Source organism: Phalacrocorax aristotelis, chromosome 9 (genome assembly GCF_949628215.1).
Source record: "Phalacrocorax aristotelis chromosome 9, bGulAri2.1, whole genome shotgun sequence".
Taxonomy (NCBI): domain Eukaryota; kingdom Metazoa; phylum Chordata; class Aves; order Suliformes; family Phalacrocoracidae; genus Phalacrocorax; species Phalacrocorax aristotelis.
Window position 1 is genome coordinate 21,650,331 of NC_134284.1, and position 15,721 is coordinate 21,666,051.

Consider the following 15,721-nt stretch of genomic DNA (forward strand, 5'->3'; position numbering starts at 1 on the left):
GCTGAAGCTTGAAATAAATGGAGGAGAATTAATCCACAATGGTAGCTTCAGAAACAAGATGTGTGGGAGAAAATGGACATCTGACACATGTATAATCAATTTCTGTGGGCAGGTACTATGTGCTTCTTCATTTGCCCATTCAGAGATTTGTACCTCTAAGACAATAAGACTATTCATGAGTTAATTATCCAGGTCTTCACTCATTTGATTCTCCCCTCTCAGTCACAGTTTACCACTGGGATTTATTTAATAGGCATTGAGCAAGATACTCGTCTTGCAAGCAAATAGTATAAGGCATTTAAACAGCTTTAATACATATTCTGTGGGAGAAAAAATTAATAGGTGAGAAACAACTCCAGTCAAACTGGAACTTAAACACCTTCCCCTTTGAAAGGTGTGTCTTTCAATACCTGGTCACAAATGCAAAAACATCCCCAACACTTTGGTATAGCTGAGCTCAACTTCAGCCAGGAGGACCAGCAAGGTAGCTTTTCAAGGTCTCTTCTACCGTTAGTGTCTATGATCCTTTGAAACAACATGCTTGGAGTTCAGTTGAATGATGCTCTCATATCTTTAAAAAAGTTCTCAGCTGAAAAGGAAAAGCTAGCCAGGAAAGTCTAAGGACTCAAATAGTTCAATCCCTAACAAAACAGAGAAGGCAGAAAAAATATAGAAGCAACTGACTTGGAGAAACCTGGCAGGAGAGCTGCATAACCTCACTAACCCTCAAGCAACTTCTGTCCTAGTGGTGGAGGTAACGAAACCTTCCTCCGCTGAACCTGCATGCATGCTGGCTGAGTGCTGTGTATGGACATGGCAAACACGCATGATTATGATAGCATCAAATGAGCAGCGTTCCATCGTCTACGGATTTAACTCCCTAACGGGAATTCATACATTTGTTTCTTTCTCCTTCCCTTCTCCAGAACTTCACATCATAAAATTCAACACCACAGATCATGACAGGATCCTCCTGTCAAAACCTATAAATGGCTCTGTTGTCAACTCAACAGAACTCAAGTCTGACGCAGATGGATAGGACAATAGAGACTACTGTACTGATGTTGGTGTCTTACCAAAAAAAAAAAAAGAAGAGGTAATTGTAGACTACTACTACCAACCCATTATTCTTAACAACCAACACAAGCAGCATTCCTGTTTTGAGGAATAGTCAACAATATTGCTACAGCCTCTCTAAAAAACAAACCCACATCACACTTGCAGAAATCTTGGGAGTGCAAATATTAAAGTGCTGCACTAAAGAATTTAAAACCCATTTGCATCATATCACTTGTAGACTCAGTTTTCACCAGACCCATAAAAGGGCTCAGCATGCACAGAAAGAGGGATCTTCTTTCCAAAGCCAGAAACTTCCTTAAGTTACGAAGAAACCACAGAAATGCCTGTTCTAATGTCCACTGAAAAGAGGCACATAAGCCAACCCCTGGTATATTGTTATAAGGGTAATTTTGTCTCCAGTGCCAGACTCTGACCATCACAAGATGCAGGTGTGCAGATACGTTCTTTCTGTCCTCTGCAGCTTCTCTCTGAGAGAACCAGTATGGTCCGCAAAAAGATACATGGTCAATTTTGTTGTTCGTCTTCAAGCAGTGGCACACTGGATTACTAGTCTACTGGCTCTAAATTAATAGTCCTTTTACATCTAGTAATCACCAACACAGCCCTAGGGAAGCTGTAGAGCTAAAATTAACAGAGCAAAACCATCAGAAATAGTAATTACTCAAAAGTAGGGATCATCCGTAGAACTGTAGAGTTGGAAGAAGGAAGAAAAGAAAGTGCTATATGGCTTAACGTACTGACCAGCTGGAAAAGAATCTTCTAATTAAGCATTATAGTCTGGGAGGTCATTTTTTTCTTTTTAATGGGGGAAATCAAATCTGATCCTGCAACACTCATGGCTGTAAATGCAGATAAGTTAGGTTGTGCCAAACCAAAAGAACAAGACAGTCTAGGTGCAGAGCCAACTGTAATACACACCAGTCACGACCTTCAGTGAAGAAATGCCGCAGTTCAAGAGATCAGCTAGAGTTTAAAATTTTATTGCATGAGATTTTCTTTAAAAGCCCTGTTTGACTTTATGATTTTTCTTCAGTGACAAGCTTAATATCTATACTAAGACTGCTGTAGCAATAACCATATACAGAAAAGTAAATTTTGAACGTGCTTTCAATGAAAAGCAATTTACAAGGCATCTTGGGGCGAATCTTCAGTGAGCTGTACAGGGTATTAGCCACCTGACTTGCATTAGCATCAATAAGAAACGGCAGTTAAGTCTCTGTGCACTGAGCTAAAAATCTATCCGCTTGTATTGAATCATCTCATTTTAAATATGACTTCATAACAAAAAAAATGCTGTTACTGGAAGTATGAAAGTATGCAGTACTTGCAAGTGATCTGAACTGAGAGGATCTCATAGCAACTTTGCATATTAGATACATATGGATAAAGAGGTGTGCTTAGATTAATGTTCAACAGTGGCAGGCCCACATATCTGTCAGCAGTAACTTCCACTGTTTGCATAATCTGTGAGAATATTCATATAAATAATTTTTGACCATGCAGTAGACCCCAGACAGGGCTAAAAGTGCCCCTGGTTGTTGTAGCTGGCATTCTGCAGTGACACCTCATTTATTCTACAAGAGCATGACTGCACTTTCTGCAACCCAAAACCATGTTCAGACTACCCTTTTCAAAGCTGCACCATGAACAATATTTGCAAGCTACAGGTATTTTATAAAAAAATAGAATTAAAATGTGGACACCCCATGTCTCCTGATGTGACTATTTCTTCACATTGTAATAGACAATTAGAACTTATAAAGTCAATATTTAAAAGCCAATATATAACCAAAACTTTAGAGTGAAAACCACTACACTCATTTTCCAGTAAAATGTTAGATTTGAATGTCAGCAATTAGAGGAAGTGGGCAAATATGTTACATTATGTGTTTCCACACAGATTAGGTATTCTCTAGATGGACAAATGGAAGGGCTTTAACTTCTCTACACATATTCACCACTGAACTCTCTCCAGTTCACATCTCTTAGAACATGGGACTAATGGTTCTCCCTTTTGAACAATGCTGGAGATACACGAACTATTGAGGTTATATTATCCTAAGGAGTTTGTGACTTTTGTATCTGATAGATGGCCTCACTCACCGAGGCACTCAAAATTATCACATTTTGAACTGAAATCCAATGAGCACGTTGAAGGAACTGTTAGCATACCATTCCCAATGAGGAATCCAAACTTTGTAAAATATCCTCCATTAGTAACCGTCATTCTCAAAAATATCTTTTTATCTTTCTGCCACAGCCTCCGTTTGCCTAACTTCAGAGGACAAAGGTGTAGAACAGAATCAAAGAGAGAAAGTTATTGATAAGGTTAGATTTTCATGTGATTACTTATCTTTTTAGTTTGGAATAGGAGATAAATTGTGACCTTCTTTGTGATCAACTCACATGATTATTGCTCATATGCATTGAGGAATGGGAGAGGTCTAGAATATCCCAGTCAAGGCAAAAAGCAGTTGAAAAGATTTAGTAAGACAATATAATGAAGAGTATAGGAAGAACAACTCTGTTGACTGCAAAGCGTAGTTATCAAGTTGATACAAGACAAAATGCTTACGAAAACTGAAATCAGCTCATGAAAAAATAGTTCTGCTATTGCACTGCACAAACCAGCCATTCCACAGCTTGACTAATCTGCCTGCCTATAATAATGAATTAACCGTATTTCTACTTCCTGGCAACATGTGTTGCACACATGGATATAACCGGAGCAAAAATGAAACATCACCCCCAAGCTTCTTACATGTGTATTGCTATTAAAAGAGCCAAAGTAGCCCTTCCATTTCTTCTGATGCATATTCATATTATGATAAATATGTGAACTTTTATATATACTATAACAATGTAGTGCCCTCACCTTCTTGCTTCTCACCACTTGAACACAAGAAACATCCTCGTCTGTGGGCTGAGATGTGGTACACCACTGAGTTTAATTCCATCCAGTAGAGGCCCAGGGTAGAAGCATACAGAATGGTCCTTACACACCACACATTATTCAGTGCTAACTTAAACAAAGCTCTTTTTCCCTCCTTTCAGTGCTGTGAAAGACAGGATTCTCCAAACAAAACAAGGAAAAGGTGAAGAGAAATGAAAGTACCCTTATTTTATTCAACTATTAGGACATTCCAGCACTACCAAAGACCCATGTTACTAACTCAAAACCCCTACAACCTTGTCCCCTTCAACAATGGTCTTTCAATGACTCCTGAGCCTTGACTACAGCACCCCACAGTGGATGACTGCAAGGATACCAGGACTTAGAGACGGCAAACGGCAGATGTAATCTCTTTTCCACTCGGTGTTGCTTCTTGCATTGACACTGTGCCCCCAAGTAGATAACAAACTTTTCTGGTTATATCTTACTTCCATTAAAACTTGGCAGCCATGCACTGTGTGATTGCAGTACCTCACAATACGGAGAAGACCAAGTAGCCTGCTACTTCTTCACCCGTGCTGAAGACCTAGAGATCAGAGTGAAACGGGAATATGAAGGCACTGTGCATCTTCTGCCTGAAAAACAGCTCCACAAGTGGAGCATGCAGCTTGCCCAGTATTAAAAAATGTGGGCTCACCACCTTATAACACTGAACATATATATATATAAACAAGTCATTAAAAGGAGCTATCTAAACAATGACATCATATTAACTATATCCTGCTCCCATGGATTTGATGACGATTATAAATTAATCATCACTGCACAGTATTACTACATTTAACACATTACCCAAATGGCCAGTTATTACTGAAAATATGTTTATTTTGGTTGACTGAACATGTATACCTGTTTTTCCTATCAAGATATTCATCTGGTGAGTAATTAAAATTAACAACCAATTATCAGCGTTATTATTGGGGACACCACAACTAGACCTTTGTAATGGCTTTAATGAAAGCAACAGCTGCTTTTATAGGTCTTTCTGGCTCCATGTCACACAGAGATTATTGCGGTGCAGCTAGAACCAAGTGTGATGCAGTATCCCAGTCAAGCCCCAAAAATGTAAAATGTTACAATTGACTAAAAAGAAAGTGACTCTAAATAATCACCTAGTAAATAACTGCTAAGTCCCAGTGCAACCTTCACTGCAATATACCGGATCTGGTATATCAGACTTCAAATAGTAATAATTTTAGGGAAACAAAAGTACTTTATTACTTCTTGTAGATGTATAATTTTTTTCCTCTTCCCTATGGATTTAAGGCCAACTGAAGTCCCTTACACAACAAAAATGACTTCTTGCATTGTGCGTTCTATTAAAATAAATAACAGCTAATTAAGTGACAGACAGGACATAGTACGAAATTCCTAACATGAATGAAAATCCCATATGGCATCAGGCTTTTTGCCACACTTGAGTAAAGCTGGCTGTGATAGAAAGCTCTTGCATACACAGGCTATGGGCACCCCACAAGAACAGTTGACATGGATCAGGAGTGCCAAGTGGCAGCCCCAAGGCGAGGGGTGGCCCACAACCCAGTCGTATCCAGCCTCAAGCTGGCCAACGACATGGCAAACATGGCTGTATGTTGCTGTTTGGAGAGGGACAGGAAAGGGAAATAGTGCGCAGATCGAGTCTGGAAGGTTTCTAAAAATCAAGTGTATAAACGTGGCGGTATCTGGTCTGCCCAAAATACATCCTTGGGAATACAGTGGCCCTTATACAAAAGCTGGCTACCCCTGCTGTACATAGCCAGTGATGGGTCAGCCAAAAGGCTGTGGGATCTGTGGCAGTATCCCAAAAGTTTTCAAGAGTCTACAACATCAGTTGTGACGTGCCGTGTTACTGCCTTGTGACTGATCCAAAGGTTTTTGGGTGTAGAAAATTCCAGCCTAAATTTGGGGATGTGGGAATTCACCCACCATTACTTAGCTGTCTGCACAAATGCTCTGCAGAAATAACAATCCTCAAGCTTTGTTAAAAAATGTCTCAGTGCTTACTACAGGAAAAACTCTATGCACCATTAACAGGCCCAACCCAACATGCATTTCTGCACTTTAAAAAAGCCAGTTAAGTAGACGACTATCAGATTAAGGCAGCACTCTGCTGGCAGAGGGGAGCAGATTACCCCTTTATATGGTGTTTGCTGAGCCAAACCCAAATCCTCTGGGAACAGGGATTGGGACTAGGGTCGATGGGTTAGGTAAAGTGCTTATTTTAACCAAATATGAGTTAGTGTGCTAATACAAACCACCTAAATTTCCCTACAAGGGTGGGAAAAGCACATATGTTATTTATTTTCAAGTCCCAAACTGTAATAATCATTTATCTTCCCGATTTATGTGCAAGTATAAATTCATATGCAGATTTAACAGATCTAATATTTGAGGATGAAGACAGGAAGGCAGGGAGGTTAAGAAAGAAATAGGTTATGGCTTAGATATATGAAACAAGGTCAGAAGAGAGTACAAGAGCTGAGATGGCAAGAAGCCAGAAGTTAGGACAGAGCAGATTAGTGACAACCAGCATGTGAACAGGAAGGCACAGGAACAAGAAGCAGGACTGCAGGCCTGTGCAAACAAAAGGCAAGAATGGGAAGCAGGCTTACACAACAGAAACCTGAAACGCAATCAAGAAACATGCTAAACAATGCAAAGTACCTGGTAGTGTTCCCTTATATACTCAAACGTGCTCATGGGCTACCCCTCTGCTAGGCCCCACTTGGTCACCCTCTGCGAGCCTAGCTGCAGACATCAAATGTTTCCAACTGTAGCTCTGATGGCCTCGAGAAAGTTTGCTAGGGGCTACCAGGGATCAGGTGTCCGGCTGCAAGTGAGGATCCAACTGTTGTACTACGGCCTCCACCATGACTGGGCTCTCTAGAATCCAAATTATTAATGAAAATTGCGAAAGGCCCATAACATTCCTTAATAAAAGAGGTAATGTGTCTGCAGTATCTTCTTTCACATGGTGTAGGAATTATAATGGGCAGCAGAACCTTAACTGAGTGGTTTCTTTTTTCTTTCTTCTTTTTCTAGCATGGTCCATGTTTTCCTAGCACATTCCATAGCAGAAATTCTATGAAGCAATCCAAAACCATGCTTAATTTAGGTGTTCTCACCTGGCAATACACAGCCAAATTAATGACACTGAATATCTCACAGCAACAAAACAACAGTCCTAACCATAGAGACCAAGCTTGGTGCTTTGTAAATTTATTTTAGAGCAAATGCGTGTCCTGGACCTCTGGACTCCGACTTTTCTATTAATTGCTGTGACATTTTCTTGCAGTTCCTGCTACAATCTCATCAGATATGCCCATTTTTATTAATCTTTATGATACTTCTTTTTGCCTCTGCTTGACAATGCACAGTACCTCTACTGTTTACAACTTCCAGGCCCACTCTCTGTCCCAGGCAGCTGAAAGTGTCATCAGTTTGTTGCTGTGTTAGCTTATAGGGCTTTTTTTATTGCACATACACACAGAGCAGAAATGTCAATGATGAATACACTCCCAAGCTATAGTAAAAAACCACTATGATACGTAAGGAATTTCAACAGTACACAGCACATAAAGTAGCATTTATTCTTCTTCTGTTCAGAAAACATGTTTTACAGTCGCTTAAAATCATGAAAGAAGCATATCTGCATTGCAAGGCAAACCCTGTAATCTGCCCACTGGGCCAATCCTGTCTGCCCTACTCTCTTTGAACTAGTAAGATATTCCTGTTAACAAAGGCAGCAGGCAGAAATCCTTCATCTCACATGATCAGTCCTGCTGAAGTCAGTGAAACGATCAGCCTGGGCAAGAACTGGGCAGAGTTGGCCCCACTATGCCTTGTCCAAGATGGTCATACATACGATGTGTTAACTAGATCAATAATGTGTTCAATGAGATAAAGATTATTAAAACTCACATCTGAGGGTTTTCAGTATTCTTTATGGGCTTCAGCCCCTATTTACACCAGTGAAAAGCCAGATTAACTCCAGTTTATAAACATGAAAAAATTCTCTTCCTATATGTAAAAGAGCTACAATATGCTAAAAAAGGTCAAAGCAATAATCCTCTGTAGGAAAGAAGAATGCAAACAAATATCAGCTAATCAAGGAACACATGCTCGTTTTCAAAATGCTAATATAAAGATTAATAGCTCTTCTTTGACATCCAAGAGCCTTTGGAAAGTCTTCATATTAAAACACTTTGTAAATCACTTTCAGAGAAGAAGTATTCAGGGAGCCCCATTTAATCAAATTAACTACTAGGGAACTTGATAACATTCAATAAAACTGCATGTGCTTAGAACTCTCATCACTGTTCCTAGGATATGTAATTATTTATGCTGCTTTACACGATTTTGCATTGTTGTGGAGCCTTGAGAGAGAATTAGAAACGGTCAAGAAGACTGTTCATTCCCCTGTGTCTGCTCATCTTGGACCCAGTCCTGGTCCCAGTGAAGTCAAACGATTCCCAATGAATCCCTGGCAAAACTCCCAGAGACTGCACTAGGGGTAAGAACAGACAAATAAGGCCTGATCCAAACCCCACTGAAGTTGATGTAGGACTTTCATGCCTTTCTAACAGGCTTTGGATCAGGCCCCATCTACAAAAGACGTTTAGAATCGCTGTTTTAAACAAGACATAAGGAGGCACAGAGTAGATTTCTGTCCTGCTTAACGCTACTGACAGACAGAGGTTTCTGCACAGCTTAGGTCACCCACTACAAACTGTAGGTGCAGCCTAAGTGACTGGCCTTGTCTTGGTGGGGCCATGAATGGAGTTTGTGCCTAAAACCAAGCATACAAACAGCAACCACAAAGCAACACAGTGTGGAAGCGAGCTAAGGCCAGACAAGGCATAGTGTAAAACCCAGAGCCCACAAGAGGAAGGCTGCCATTTTCTCCTCTCCATTCTGCTACTCTTTGCATTATCCAGCATCAGAAGCAATGCAAACAGACATAGGAGCCTGTCCAAACCCTGTCATGGTCCCCGACCTCTCTAGCATAATTTGCTGGACAAGGTTTTGACAACACCCTCCCAAGGTCTACACAAGAGTTAGCCAGAGGAACCTCAGAAAAGGACCTGCTAGCTGTCTGCGGTCTGTGCTGCTGGGATGTAGAATATTTGTCTCATATCCAGCTCGATGCCTCCTGCACACTTCCTCTGCTTTATTTCCTGTGACTTCAGGATTCACTCTGTAAATGACACCAAAATTGAAACTGAAATTTCAGAATATAGTTAACACAAAAAGTTGGCAAATCCTTGAATTTCAGTTGTTCTTAAGAATCACAGAGCTATGGAGTCCTGAGGTCCCATAAATTTTGCCACTGACTTGTTGTAGAGTGTTAGTAGATTTTTAGCCTCTACATGACTCTATTTTGCCAACTGTAAAATAGGCATGTTATTACTGCATATATCAGGGAATTTTCAAGACAAATTGCAAATTTTTTCAAGTATATAAAGCTTTACTTAAAAATGCTAGGTTTCATTCTTTGGACCTAGATCTAGACTGAGATTCTGAAGTCCTGGGACATGTTCATCTCTAGAGTTTTGCTTTAGCCAGGACCAAAGCTCAGGACACAGAATTAAAGTTCTGGGTTGCTGGCATCCTTCAAGAGTACATGGAAAAATACAACCAGAAACTCAGAAGGGGGAAAGGTGACAACAATATTTTACCCTATCTGCAATTCCCACAACTGACATTAAAATATGCAATGATGTATTCTTTACCAGTATGCACATAATCATTTTGGGGTCTGATGTTCCTCCCACTGAAATACAAGAGAGAAATTATATATCATACATAGCGAAGATTTTGACATTTGATTCCTCCCACATATTTGAATGGGAGGAAGGCATTAAATGCCAAAACCAAAAATGAGCATACAGGACCTATCCCTCAAAACTCTAATTCATTCCAAGGCACGGCACTCATTTTACTCTTACACTGACCTCCATCCCACACAATGCAAACCCAGTGGTTGTTCTCCAATTAACAAGACAATTTTTGCCATTTCAAATGGTGCATACAAGACTGATGTTCTAGCACATCTTCTGCAAGTGTATGTAGCTTAAAAAAATACATTATTTCCATTTCCCTCCAGGTCTAATAATCTGCTGGACTTTCTTTTATTAGTAGAATTCCTCTTTTCAGGTTCATACCACAGACAAGCTGAAATCACTGGCGAACTCCAGATTACAAATGAGCAACTATTAACATGGGCCCCTACCATATCTCCAAGTACGTAGGCAGAAAAGAGTTCTTACGAGAGACTGTATGTAATTTATGCCCTGCGTCTGTCTACAGGTAGAAATGTTCTCATTTACGCAATGTAAGTTCCCATCACCACCCTTTAAAATATGCACTCTTGTTTATTACAATACCTTCTCAGCAGGTTCACCTTGTCTACTGCACACACACATATTAACGTTAGCATAGATGGGCACTACCTTCACCACCAAAAGAGGCTGGTGTTTGGCTAACATCTCCAGTGAAGCTGCACTAATTAGTTTTAAGATGCTATTTTTGTTTTTTAGAAAAAGGGAAACAAAGCATACCACCAGGCTCCATGCCAAAATTCTATCTTCTACTTCCCCTCCTGCTTTAATTCTGCTTCAATGTTGCAGGAGCCTGACATTATCTGCTGTGATCTGCATCTGCTGGATGCTACTGTGACATAAACAGAAAACAATATCATAGCCTCCACCATGGATCAGGTCCCAGTGTTTCTCAGCATCTTAAGGGTAGGGTCTCCTCATCTTAAGCTAAAAACTGTCATGGCAACTGTACCACTTACAGAAAAGTGAAAAGTAAAACAAAAATAATGTATCCACAATATGCTTCCATAACAAATTTGTGTGTTTGCTGAGGCTGGCAAAAAGCACTCTGAAGAGTAACGACATTAACAGGACCAAGGAAATTATGATTTTGTTGCTTTCAACTCCTCTGTCTTATGTGATATTCCCCTTTTCTCCCCCAGGTTTGGAATCACACAGTAAATGCAGAAATACTATGCACGTCAGATATCCCTTCCGTTTTGCTTTCATTGCATCAGATCTGAAAAGCTACACAAAGCTAGCAGGTCAAGGTTTAATCAAGAGATCTCCATCACCTGCAGAAAGCGACAATAATCATGCAGTAGAGGAACTCTAATGGGTCAGCTCTGAGCTGACACACATGTTGATATATGACTGCTGTGATGCTGCTAGAGTCTTAACACCATCTTTCCAACCAAACTTTAGTCTATATTAGCTCTTGGAAGGCCCTCAAAACAAGCTATTATTGCAGATTCTGAGTATACAAATTGTGCATCAGCTGAACGTACCACTCACAACAGTAGTACCTTTACCATAGAAAGTGTCTTATGTTCGGTGCATCATCAACACCCACTTCCCCTGCTGGAGCTTGAGTAGAATCTGACTCAAAAGGCCACCAACAGGCAAAGTGTAATGCTTTAATTTGAGATAGCATATAGAAATGAAGGAGTTTGACAGCCCCACTGACCTACACGCGAGGTGTTCAGTACTTCAAAAAACGAACTCACACTGACACTGTGACCTAACTATCAGCTAAGACAACAAACCCAAGGTACCTGAATTTTAAAATTTATCTGAAACTTTTTAAAATGGCCTATATTTGCTCCAATAAAATATATATTGCTGTGCTGTTGAATTATTATTGGGATGACATACTGTTGAATACCTTGCCTCACCTAAAATGTTGGGTTAAAGCAGACAGTGCAATTTCCCTTAAAGTACAAAAAAAACCTGTGCTTGGACTCTTTGTCTTGCAAGTTAGAGTTCTGTGAAGATCCTTCCCCATCTCCTCCAAGGAGCTTTCAAAACCCAACAAGGCTCTTGAGTACAGATTTTACAAAGAGATCACTACACCAGCATATGTACTTATACAAACACATGTTGGCTGTTGGCTTTCTGTATCTGTTCCACATCAGAAGTGGGTGAATTTCTCCACCACAGGAATAGAATATCTCGCATGAGTAAACTGAACCTCACTGAAGTGGTTTGGGACAGAAGAAATTAAATGAGCAAAGCACCGCACCAAACATGCTCTTTTAGGCCAAATCATACCCATTTCTGGAGCTCCACCAGCTCAGAAGAGAAAGATGTGGATTTGGACCATTGTGAAATTTGGAAGAATCTCTCAGAACATGAGCTGAGTTCTGTAACCACAGCCAACATCCTTTAAGCTTCTTTTTAGGAGCAGCTATTTGGAGATGTAACCAAAAACTGCCACTAAGAGAACATATGTCCTCATCTGAAACCAAGGCTAGATTTCCAGCACATGCAACATGCATGTACATGCAACAATAAAACGCAGCTACAGAAAGACATACCTGTAAATTAGTGTAAGAACAATCATTCTGAGCGCATACATATACAGCTCAATTCTCAGAGTAGGTAAAGTTGGTCATTATTAATGCTGTCCCTTCACTTTCCACTGTCTGGATATAAGAAAAGCTCACACAGTAGCTAATCTTACCAGATGTATGCATCCTAAATCACCAATTACTTTTTTATTTGAAGCTCCCCTATTCTCTTGCCAGACTTACACACAAAACAAAACTTTATAAGCTGATTTAGAGCAAATAGGAATAGGTGCAAAACAGACGGGTAAAAAAGCACTGTAAAGCTCTCCAGGCAGCAAAACATAAAGCCGTGCAACAAATCTGTGGCATTGCTGGAAAAGTACAAAGACTGAAGGACTGCAAACCAGAAATGAACTGAAACATGGCACAGCCCTACCACCCAACTGCACTTATGCAGTACTGGTAATGAAATCACAAAGCACTCCTGGTATTTCCATTTTTCCTCTTTCTTGATGAAAGCTGATATGGGCAGTCTGTCTTCCACCAGGAGATACATGCCATGGAGACACTAAGATTTTTTTTCCAGTAGACCCTTCCTTCCCCCCTTCCACAATCACGTTCCCATAGCTCAGTTATACAACTGCAGGTAGAAGTGAAACATTCAATACGCAGAAGATGTGTTTAAATAAAATTCTGCTATAAACTATATTTTATAAATGAACAAGAGTATTCTTTGTCAAATTGAAACCATCCTCTGGCCACCAAAAGACACACAAATTCAAATAATAGGTTGTTATTTTTACTGATATTAATCATACAAGACATTATGAGAAAAGACATGCTCAAGAGATGCTGCAAGGCCACACCTGAGGCACCTCAGTTACCACATAATGGGAACCCATACAGTTCTGTAGGGCATTGAGGCCCTAAAGCACAGCAGCATTTCAAGAGTAAATTTCTTCATTGTATTTGGTCTGTGAGAGATTTAGGTCACTTTGTAAACTTCAACAACAATAATAAGTACTAATTATTTTTCCCAGTCCACTTCATATAGGCACTTATTTGTATATTTTGCATAAAGAATGAATGTTTACAATTCTTATCTGTAATGTTTACAATGTTTATAACTTATCTTTTCAAGACCTAGGAAAAAAACATTAACCAAGTAAATCTCCTTATTGTTATGGAGGAAATCAGCAGTATTCTACCTACTTTTCAATCATGAGTTATAAAGTTACATCACAAGCTAAAATGCAAGTTACTATGAAGTTTGTTGCTGTTTAATTACTTCCTTAGGGATTTCTCTGGCGTGGGGAAGTCCCCAAGCAGAATGGGGTTGATCTCCTGCTATTACTGCAAAGGGCACAGTAATGGCACAAGCGAGGTCAGCAAGCTGCAACGTTTGGCCAACTCCCAACTGCTGTGTCTCCTGCCTTGGGTCAAGAACCTAGCTGTTCCAGAGCACAGTTAACTGGAAGGTCCCATACAGACTAGCGTTGCAGGGTCCCATCCATTTCAGAGAGCTGCCCCGTAGTCAGTCCAAAGGGCGTAGCCCCTTTAAAACCCTTTTACTGTTAGCTGTTGTTTTCTTTGGGATGAGGGAGAGGATAGGGGGAAATGTTGGTCAATAATAAACCATTCCTGCAGTGAGAATCATCTTACTTGGATAAAACACACTGTTGATTTTGGGGCAAAGCCTCCACACTATTCCATGTACTAATAGATTAAAACCCAGTGTTCCAAATAGTTGCTTTGTGTTTGCAATAATTTTCAGCTCAGCTCAACACCTGCCATGAAGTGGTTATCCACCTTACCACAGTGGAGCATTGCAGCCCTGTAATTTATTTTGATAGGGAGCAAGTGACAAGCCAGAAAGATTCTGTCACATTAACGAAATTACAGTGTGTAATGATCACATTTAACTTGCTTGTGATTACAAGCACATTTGATAACTGTGCACTGTGAGATGAGATTTCAATGGGATGCTGACAATACTGAAAGAAAAGCTGTTCTGCTTGCAAATGCAAATATAGACATATGCAATAAAAGAACAGTAAAAATATCACACCCAGATACAGATCAAGAAGTTGCCAAACTCATTAACCATTTTCTGTATTGCCGGGCTAGGGCAGATCAACCTTCTGCCTCCACTCCAAGTAATTAACCGTTTAGATACAGGCTCTCTCTTTAACAATTTGTTGGAAAGTGTTCAGAAAAGAAAATGCTGCAAGCTCTCACTGTGGAAAAGCCCAGGGATTTATATGATTCTATTCCCCCTTACTCTTGCCATCTCTTCTTCTACAGCCTGTACATTGGCCCTCCCCTAGAAGTGCAGAACATGTGGCAGAGGGCCAACCTATTCTTTCCTTGGTATCTCATACTTGCTCAGACGCCTCGTTGATGAGATGTCAAGTTGTTTTATCCCTCCTTCAGGATGGATTTTAAATAGGATGTCAGAAGGGAAAGTGATCTCTTGTCTGCAATCCTATCAGCCTACTGCAGATGAGGCTACTGAGGTTAGGACAGGTTTTGCAGCATTTTCATTCTCACGAATCTCTTTGATCTGGTATTACAAATCCATCTAGATATTGTTATTTTCAAATCTTAAATATGGCTCTATCTGTAGTGAATAGAGGAAAACACTCACTCCAAAGATATCCTGACAGAGAAATAGTACCTAGCACTTGGTATCTATAGTTATCATGTTGAATTATTTCCATTTTACAGGCAGAAACATATCTGGTTTAGCTGAGGACGTAGATTTCTGAGAGTTCTAACACCAGCAGAACTACAGATTTAGTTAATTCCCTACTAGTGTCCTATCCACTACTGTACTACTCATTCTCAGTTTGTGGTGTAAGTACTACCTATTTGTTTCATTGAAAAACCTCTGGCTAGTCTATCTCAGGAAGGCTTTATCCTGGAACACTACTCTCTGGGTCCTGCAAGTTTTCTAAACACTTCATTGTTGTTGGTGGATCCCAATTTGTATCTGCCAGGTATGGGTTCAAACCTGCTGAAACAGACAAAGAAGGATCTCGGTCCTTGCAAGTACAATCTGCAAGTCGTGTATCATTAGCCACAGCATGACCTACCATTGATTTTTTTCTCTACAAAAGATGCTTCCATACCAAAGATAGATTTCAGAAGTTTTCAATTTTATTATACACATCATCCCATACCCTTCAGGTTTTCTGAGATGCCTGGTAACTGATTGGTCTATGTGGAACCCCACCACTGGAATGCCACACATGGATAACCATGAGCTATCAGAAACAACTAGGGTTTCTAAAATGGGTCAGAAGGCTTCCGTTATTTACAGGTTTAAATGCCTGTCTTCACAACTTATGCTGCAACAA